Below are 9,961 nucleotides of genomic sequence, written 5' to 3' on the forward strand. Positions count from 1 at the left end.
GAATTAGACCAATATTTCCCAAACAGTGGGTCGCAGGCCCAGTGTGGAGGGAAGGCCTGGACAGAGGGGTGGCCGGAGAGCAAGCCCCTCCCACAGTGATGGCTCCCATCCTGTGGGGATGGGCCCAGCTCCCAGCTCCAAGCATTGTGACCTGGCACAGCGAGTGACCCTCTGTCATGATAGCGAGGGGTTGAGCCAAACCTGAGTGGTCTGCAACTCTGCCCACCGGGTCGCAGTGCCACTCACTCAAACTTGGTCTGACCACTCCAACTCATCATGACAGAAGGGTGGCTAGGCCAAATCTGAGTGGTGCTGCAACCCCACATACTAAGTTGCAACATGTGGGGTGGGGAGGGGGGCCCACTGCCACGGAACAGGGCTGCTGCTGTTGGGTGAGTGCAGGGCTCGGCTCTCCTACCACCCAGGGCTCCCCTGTCAAATCAAGTCAGAATTAGGGTTGTGATGCCAGGGCAGACGGTGCTGCCGTAGGTGGTCATTGCCCCCTGGGTAGGGTGAAGAAGAGGCAGTGGCAGAGGAGAAGGATGATGGCCTATAATGTTAATCCCCCATGAATTAGCAAAAAGAGACTAAATGCAGTTGGTGGGCTGCCTTAATAAAATGATTGGGAACCAGTGAATTGGACCACCATGTGCCTGTCATTGCTGCCATCAGCTGGGTTATACTCAACCCCCACCATTGTATCCAAGGTTCAAGAGCAATTTTATAATATTTTATATAAATAGGCATTTTCAAACACAGACACCACCCTCTGGTGATGTAAAGTCAAAGTTGATTTATTACAGTGTCACCTACTAGCACAGTGGTTCTCAAACTTTTGTCCTGGTGACCCCTTTCACATAGCAAGCCTCTGCCAGCGACCCCTTTTTTGTATATTTAACACCATTATAAATGCTGGATGCAAAGCGAGGTTTGGGGTGGAGGCTGACAGCTCATGACACCCCCCCCCATGTAATAACCTCACAGCTCCCTGAGGGGTCCCGACCCCATCTGAGAACCCCTGCTCTAGCAACATTGTAGTTGAGGTGGATATCACTTTTTATAAGTCTCTCAGGTTCAGATGATGCCAGTACATCAAAATACAAAAGATTCATCCTTCTAAAAAGGTTATTTAAGGTGAGGGATGTTGTTTCTATACTTCCAGTAGAAAATAGGTGAAATATCAAATGTAATACTTCTAGATAGTAAGTGTTTAACTATATACTGTGTTAACACATCACTCATTTCTAGAAACCTTTTAAGATGTGTGGTACCCTCTTTTATATAAGTCCTGTTTTATTGTCTCTGAAAAGCAGGCCAAATTCATTATGCCTAGTATTACCAATATGGTATTATTGTGAAGTAAAGAATACAATACACATCAGTGTTTGCATAGCCCACTTTTTTTAAAGAAAAGTTTCTGTCCCTAAGCAGCACACACAGTGCTTCCACCTCCTCCACACACACAGTCACTGCCCCTAGTCAGAGAAAGGATTTGCACAAGAAGCTCTGGCAAGACACTGTAGCTGCCATCCTCTGGAAGAGAAATTAGGATGATCTTGAACCTATTTTAATTAGCATGGTCTTATAGGGCTTCCGTCCTCCAGGCCAGGAGCACACAAACTTTGCCAGACAAAGAACCATATGACAACTCAGCAGGAGTCCAGGAAATTCACCCACTTTGTTTGAAAGTTGCGGGAAACGCTCACATCAATGCTTACATTTGATCTAAGAAGGTGTATTCTATGCTGTAGTGTAAACCATAGTCGTCACAATCCCCAAACTATCCCTTTGCCCTGAAAAGGAGGGCAGCAATAGGGCATGGAATTTCATGGGTCCATTTGGCATCCTGCTGGGTGCCCGTTCTAGGTGAGTACAAGCTTACTGGGATTTAGATAGAAGCACAGTAGCTACCATGCCCAGAACAACATAAATGTTTGAAAAGTCTTGAATCAGATGCTTTAAGTTTCCTTGACAGAAATCATCAGAGTTTTTATTTGGTTTTCCTCATTAACTGCATTAGATGAAAGACTGAGCTGCAGCAGTATTAGAAATAGCATGCAACACAGTGTTCACAGATGAGACAAATGCAAAACTTGAACTCCATAATCATCAGAAGCAGGGACTAAAATTTTAATAAGTGTGGAATGATTAATTCAGCAGCAGTTCTAGAGAACCTGTTGTACTACTGATGCTGTGTCTTCACTCAATAGTCCAGAGTGGCGCTGGATAAAAACCTGAGTCAGTCTCTGAGGTGGGAAGTTGTTGGTTACGCAGGCAGCAGCACATTCTCAGCCAAGCTGTGGCTGCAAAAAAACAAAAACAGAGACTTATTCAGCTTCCCAGCCAGAGACAGTATTCAATAAAGATACAATGCAAACAAAATCTACCTCTTAGGAGAAATAAGAGGCTCCCTAGTTAGTCTATGTTAGCAAGACACATCCAAACAGATCAGTGGTGACCAGAAGTCATCATGACCAACAGCTATTCATTGGCCAACATGGAACGGATCTGGTGGGTCACAGTCCTAGTTGACAGGCGTTCACTTTACACCACAAGTGACAACCTTGTTGGCTGTCTGAGCAGAGACAAAGGAACAAGCAGGCCAGGCCATGGAGACTATAAGCACTAAAATCATAGATGTGTAAACAAAGCTGTTTAACTTTGGAGCACACTTCCTATTAAAAATATTTCTTTTCAAGTAGGCTTTTAATTCTGGAGCTAATGACTTTACACTTTCTCAGTATGAGGGAAATGGCAAAAAAAATTATTTTGCTCAAGTCTCATTCTTCTGAAATTAAACTATCTCTACGCAGCTTTTCTTTCATAGGAAAACCTACTGTCCTTTAAAGACCAACAGATTATTATACGAGAGGAAAACTCTATTCTCAGCACATGTTGCAGCAATATAGAAAGAATCAAATACTTAAGTAACCCTTAGCATTTATTCTTCAATTGCTGGCTGCTGACCTACCAGGAAATATATGCATAGCTGAAGTAAGTATGGAAGAAAACTTTCTACAAAGATAAATTTACTGAATTGTGATAATTATTTCATTTTCCCAGCTTCCTGGAGTGAGTCAGATTCCAACCAAGGAGAGCAACATCTCAGGGGAAGCGGGAAGAAGTGGAACTGTTCACACACTATGATGCCTTTGTAAAATGAGAGTTGAGATTATATATAGACAAACGCTTATGCAGAGGACAGCAGAGCATGGTTATAACAACTCTGAAAGTGTTTAAAAGTTCAGCTAATTTGAACAAACAGACATGATGAAAATTATACTCCAGGATTTCCTTTCTGTTTGAGCCATGAAAAGTTCTATACAACAAACAAGCACTTTAGCTAAATGAGCATCTCTGGAGCTCCTCTTTCCTGGCTAGAAGTTTGGATGTAGGAGACACCATCCCTGACACACACTTCCAAACTGTAAGCGATGCAAAGGCAAGAATATTGCATTCACTTTGCTATAACAAAGCCCTGTCCGCAAACCTGCACATACCCCAGCACAAGTACAGCGCATGCATGATCTGGCACACTTGAGGACAGCACACGTCTCAGCTATGTACCTTAGCACAAAGCAACATACTCTTTGCTGCAAGGGGGATCGACCCAAGAGTAAGACTCAACTGTGAAGAACGAGTTCTCACCGCAAACTCAAATGAAGATGCTAAATCAGCATATCTAAATTGGATCTATCAGCCTCCAAGTTTCCTTTCTGGTTTAGCAGTAGCCACTAGAGGGTGAAACTGCCACAAGATACTCTATCCTCTTCATTTACATATCTGTTGAAAGTGATTATAATTTACATGCCTTCCAGTCATACAACAGAACAAGTTCTCAGACTAGTCAAAATCTGAAACAGCCTGGCCTAGGAACCATAAGGAGTCTTTTCTCAGTATTACATATTACAGAATGATGCTCCATGGATTAAGAGGAATTAAAAGCCCTTAACACCTTGAATGCTGGTGAACTGCCATGAAGCTCATCATATCTTTCAAGAATCCCCCCAAAGAACAAACCTATACATGAAATGCAAATACTCCAGAACTCAGGATCTGTGGGTCAACACAGTCCAAAAGGCATCATGTTCCTCCCACTGGAAAAGGGTACATTGTGTCGGTCCCAGATTACTTGAGCTGCATGAATGCATGAAACCTGGTAAGCCTAATATGTGGTTAAGGATGGGGCTAGTCAGGGAAAGGGGACGGGGAGAGAAACCTTTTCAGTATCAGGAGGAGGACTTCAGAGTTCCTGGTGTGGTCGTAGCCAGTCTTCATACATCATACAAACTCAGCAGGGTTGGGCATGGATGAAAAACCAAGTCAAACCAAGAGTATTGCAGGAAGCACGGTTAGTGATTCAGAACACTTCACACATTCCTAACACCAGAGTCAGAACTGAGCCAGTGCATCAATATGGTGTTAGGAGGCCCTAAAGTAAGAAAGTGATTATCGTCCACAGGTCTCATAAACCCAGGAAGATTCGTGATTGTTAGGGATCCCTTCTTTATCTCCAGTAATTACATTTGATCTCAATTCACCATGCAGTTTCAATTAGATATGGTTTTCTAAATGGTCTGTACTGAAATGCTACAAGCTGTTAAAGAGCTGCCCCCTTTCACCCTATAAGGAAGTGAAGCGTGTGTGGTTATATAGTTAAACTACATTGGGGCTAAAACTCTTACAAAAGTGAAATATTTAACATTAAATGGGATTCTTATGAAGCATGCTTTATTTCCTCCATTACAGTTCAATTTTAATGGTAATTTTAAATAACTATCTATAACAAATGGAAAAAACACTATTTATGAAACATTAATGTAGCGTAGTTAAATATTCAGAAGTCAGAAAACATGAATGTTAAAAGCTTGATCAAATAACCTTAAATCTACCCCATGCATGAAAGAGTTATGAGCATGCACTACAAATTTCTACATTTACTTACATAATTGTGTATTTTTCAAATAATATACAATTATTTCTAGGCTTGGCTACATATTTAGCTAAAATAAGATGTGATTAGGTACTTTGGATGATTAAAAGTGAAAGCATTTTAAAAACTTGGTTTAATTCTCACTATTCATGTTTCATTTACTTTTTATATTTATCTCAGCTTGGAGACTGGAAATCAGTCAATTCAGTTTCAGTTTTGTTTATCCAGGTTTTAAAACTGGAATTGTTCTTTAAATTGTGGGAACTTGTATACTGGTCTTAGATTTAAAAAAAAAACACCACCACCTTGTCTTTACAAACATTAAAATAGTAACTAAGCTAAAGTCGATAGTAGCCAAGTTGAATTTTACTTTGTCCCAAATTCAGAGAAGTAAATTTGGTGCAATTTACACCCTTTTTTCAGACCACCACAGACCTCACAACTTAGCAAAAAAAAAAAAAGTGAACGCCACATGTAATATGCCGTTTTCAAATTCTCTTTACTATGTCAAATAAAAAAAAAAAACCCAGCCACAAGCACCAGCTCTCTTGCTCATTTGACAACTACGTCTCTGCCAAGTTTCACTCTGAACTTCAGTTCCTCATATTTTTGACATATCCCTGTTTGTTTTTTTTTTAAGTATAAACTAGAGTTTGTTTTTAAAAAGGTAGAGAAAAGCGAACATTCTTATCCTCTTCTCTCAAACAAAACTGATGAGGCTGTTCCAGCACACACACACAAAACCACACACCACTACACAAACGCCTTTGGGTAGAAGACTCAAAGATTTTGGAAATTTATGAGCAGGGAGATAATGGGGACTGTTTTCAACTTTAACTACATCCAAGAAACATAAAACCTACTCACTGTAGACAAGAGGGAAGCTTGCTAAGGTGAGTGAGAATCTAAGCCTCAAATAGGAAAAAAATCCCCCACTGATTTTAGCCCTAATGCTTGTGAAGACCTTGAATTGAGCATAAACTGATTCCTCAGTCTACAGCTCCAGTGGCTCTGCTGCTCATAGCTTTGCAAAACACCACTGCTCTGGTCAATGTTTCTTTTGCTATTCAGACCCTTGTCTAAATCAGTGAAACAGATTCCTGAAAGAAATCTACTTGTGAATTATCAACAGCAAGGAAGCCATGTACTGAAGTGATTCATAGGAGGAAAGGACCCAAACCACAGAAGCTGAGGGAAGGGCATTATAGTAGTAGAGGCCTCTACCACTCCCAGAGGTCAGGAAGCTCGGGGGGGGGGGGGGGGGGGGGGGGGGGGGGGGGGGGGGGGGGGGGGGGGGGGGGGGGGGGGGGGGGGGGAGAGACTGAACTCTCTCTTTTTGCTACCAGGAGGCTGCAAAACAGCCAGGAGAAAGCTCTTTTTCCCTTCTGGAGGCAAATATGAAATATGATGAAGCCCCAAACTGGTTCCCGGAAGAGCCACCAGTAAAATTCTCAGCCCCAAGGTGTTTTCCTCTGGACCCTGCTAATCCAAACCTTCTATTTTATATCTACTGCTAGCTATTAGGTTTAGTCTTCCCACTAGGAGGTGTCTGGAAAATTTTCAAACCTTGATGGCTTTAATGGGTATCACCAATCCTTGCGGTAATAAATAAAAATCTAAAGGAATGCTGGCTTTCCAAGAACCATGGCATATGAAATCCATTTTTAAAAAAGATTAGTAGCATAACTCAACATCACACTTCATATGAATATTTTGGGGACATTAAAACCAAGATGAGAATCAGATAAAAATAATAGACTGAAGAACTTCCATTTTAACTATTTTAATTTGATACTTTTTTATGCCTGGCTACAAGTCTTTCCATTTCCTGGATAAATACAAATTATCTCCAAGTTATCCTGTTTTTCCAGTCAATAAAGTACACTAAACATTTTTCCTAAATGCCATAACTTGAATTTAAATTAGAAAAACAGCACAAATTACTTTGCTGTACACATGGTTTAATGCTTCACTTCAGGAAAAGTACAATTCCTGAAGAACAGTTGCTTTACGGATTTTTCTGGCAAACTGCCTCTAAAATAAAATAATATGTTTCTACGATACACAGAAAAGGTATTAATTTCAACACATTTGTTTCTTACAGAGAGGTTAACTTCTGATTGCATTTTACTGTCTAGTGCACTATAAGCTTATCCTTTTCACTGCAAGTTAAAGATTAACAGGCATTTATATAGAAATGACGGTATTTAAATATGTTTAGTCTGGTACAGAGAAAATGTATTCTCTACGTGTTAAAGACTTGTGAAGTCTTTTCAGTGAGTTCAACTAGCCTATTTTGGGGTCTACAGAGACATAACATACGTTGGCGGGAACTTTATCTTCAACTCGCTATTTTAATTGGCATAAAACTCCTTTAATTTTGAACAAACTGTTAAAACTGATAGCTTATTAAGCTGCTAGCACGATAAAACATAGGAATTCTTGTGGTCTGAAACTTGTTCAAAGAAGAACATAGTTAAAATTATCATATTATGTTAGTCTGGAATATAAATTTGCAGTGGCACCATAACCACAGTAGTAACTACTTGGGAGCAGGATGGGGAGGAGAATTGGGAGTTTGGTTTATTTATTTATTTATTTAAGGAATGGTCACAGTATAGCCTAGTAAACATTGCAACAATTATCATGGGATAAAAAGAGGGACAAGGTGGATGACAATTTTTATTGGACCATCTTCTGTTGGCCTGAAGAAGAGCTTATAGCTCAAAAGCTTGTCTTTTTCACCAACAGGAGATGATAATTGGAGATATACCAATCTCCTAGAACTGGAAGGGATCTCGAAAGGTCATTGAGTCCAGCCCCCTGCCTTCACTAGCAGGACCAATTTTTGCCCCAGATCCCTAAATGGCTCCCTCAAAGATTGAACTCACAACCCTGGGTTTAGCAGGCCAATGCTCAAACCACTGAGCTGTCCCTCCCCCATATCCAACAGAAGATATTGCCTCACCAACATTGTCTCCCCAAAACCCTGGGACCAACACAGCTACAACAATACTGCAAACACGGATTAAAAAGTGAGTCAAACAGCCTTTCACAGTAATTATCTGTAAGTAAAGTGAGTTAGGAGTCTATTATATATTCATTTCTCATAACAACACTCTTGGTAAATAGCTGTTTCTATAATAAAAGTACTATCACAGAACTGGTCTTGTAATAGAAACACCATTATTACAGAAGCAGTATTAGAATGAATTAGGTAGTATTAAAGATTCAGTATAGAACAAACACGGCTTTTCGAGCTGATTTCTACTCTGCCTAATCGACAGATAAATGTGCTAATTAAGTGCACTAGAAGAGGCTGCCCTACCACAAGACTGACGACAGAGATCAGAGCAAAGACTACAAAATAACTGGAGGCCAGCAGAGAGACAGAAACTGTGTAAAAACCAGGGAGATTGTGAGATCTTTATAAGACTACATATATAGACCCATGAAAGTTTGCAATGAGTCATTTCAGATCTCAGTAACTTAAAGCAACACAGGCTGACAGACCTGTATAAAAAGTGCAAGGAAAACCACAAAAATAATGATAATACAAGGCATTAGTGCAGAAGCTTTAAAAAAAAAAGGATACAGGGCATAACGTTTCTCTTTTCAGGGCAACTGAATAACTGAAATTATGAAAACTGTCAATGTACTTTAAAAAGTACCAGACCTGAACCAGGGCCGAGAAAAGTGAATGCACCAACTAGCTAATCTGAAACCATCGCTCTCCCTCACCACGAAAACTTGACTGGTGCAACTTTACACAACAACCGAAGGGAGCCAGTCTGTCCAGAGAGAGTTTCCCGTACAGCGGTGCAGGGGTCGGGCCCATGAGGGGTGGGCAAGGGGAGAGAAGTCCTCTTCCTATCACAGCTAGGACGGGAGGGGACAGGCTGCAGGATAGAGGGGAAGCCCTGGGGATCCTGGCAGCATTTAAGAGGGCGGAGCCTTAAGGTGGCCAGGAAAAGGAGAAGAGACCTAAGGAAATTTAGCTGCACCAGAGGAAGGGTGGGAGTTGGGAAAGCGGCACCTAAGCTCAAGGGCAGGAGAAGGGACCCCTACACTGGGGGAAACAGAGCACCCGGGGGGAGGATCTTCAGGCTGCAGGGGGGGCAGGGACTGGGCACTCCAGGGCGGGCAGGAGTTCCCTGGACTGCACGGCGGACGGGGGCTGGCTACCCTGCAATGCACTGGGGCAGGAGCCCCTGGCTGCAGGGGGCGGGGGGCAGTGAGGACTGGGCACCCCAGGTTAGGGGGGCAGTGGGGGCTGGGGGCCCCAGGCTGGAGAGGCAGGAGCCCCTGGCTGCAGGAGGGCAGTGGGGGTTGGATACCTCAGGCTAGGGGGGCAGTGGGGACAGGGCACCCCTGGCTGCAGGGGGGCAGTGGGGGCAGGGCACCTCAGGCTAGGGGGGCAGTGGGGGCTGGGGGCCCCAGGCTGGAGAGGCAGGAGCCCCTGGCTGCAGGAGGGCAGTGGGGGTTGGACACCTCAGGCTAGGGGGGCAGTGGGGGCTGGGCACCCCTGGCTGCAGGGGGGCAGTGGGGGCTGGGGGCCCCAGGTTAAGGGGGCAGTGGGGGCTGGGGGCCCCAGGCTGCAGGGGGGCAGTGGGGGCCCCAGGCTGCAGGGGCGGGGCCCAGCGTGCACGGGGGAGGTGTCTGGGGCCTGACCCCTTACCTGTCCCGTGGCGGGGCCGGTGTCCGGGGGCCTCCGCGCGGCGCTGGGGGGGGGAGGGGGGCGGTGTCGCCACTGCAGCGGCCACGCGCCTGCGAGCAGCAGCGAGACTGACACGGGCCGGGACACGCCCCCTGGCGCCGGGGACACGCCCCCTCGGCTGGGAGCTCCGCCCCCCCGTGCGCCCCCAGCTGGCCGTGAGGGGCGCCTCCCACGTGTGCGAGAGGTGGTAGCCCAGTCCGCTGGCGGGGGCTCCGGGTGCCCAGTCTCCCCTGGGTGGGGGGTTCCTGTGCGCTGCTCCCTCCTGGGGCAGAGTGGCCCCCCGAGCGGGGGTCCGGGCGGCTCCACTGAGC

At 44.5% G+C, this 9,961-nt stretch overlaps 1 long non-coding RNA gene across 1 annotated transcript; it reads right to left on the reverse strand.

Moving 5' to 3' along the window:
- Positions 1 to 1,659: 1,659 nt before the first annotated feature.
- On the reverse strand, positions 1,660 to 9,739 carry LOC123355496. The gene is made up of 2 exons (XR_006575119.1): positions 9,612 to 9,739; positions 1,660 to 2,303 (listed from the first exon to the last, which is right to left on the reverse strand). It is a non-coding gene; the product is annotated as an uncharacterized LOC123355496 (long non-coding RNA).
- Positions 9,740 to 9,961: the final 222 nt, after the last annotated feature.

This window comes from Mauremys mutica, chromosome 23 (genome assembly GCF_020497125.1).
Source record: "Mauremys mutica isolate MM-2020 ecotype Southern chromosome 23, ASM2049712v1, whole genome shotgun sequence".
In the NCBI taxonomy this organism is placed as follows: Eukaryota; Metazoa; Chordata; order Testudines; family Geoemydidae; genus Mauremys; species Mauremys mutica.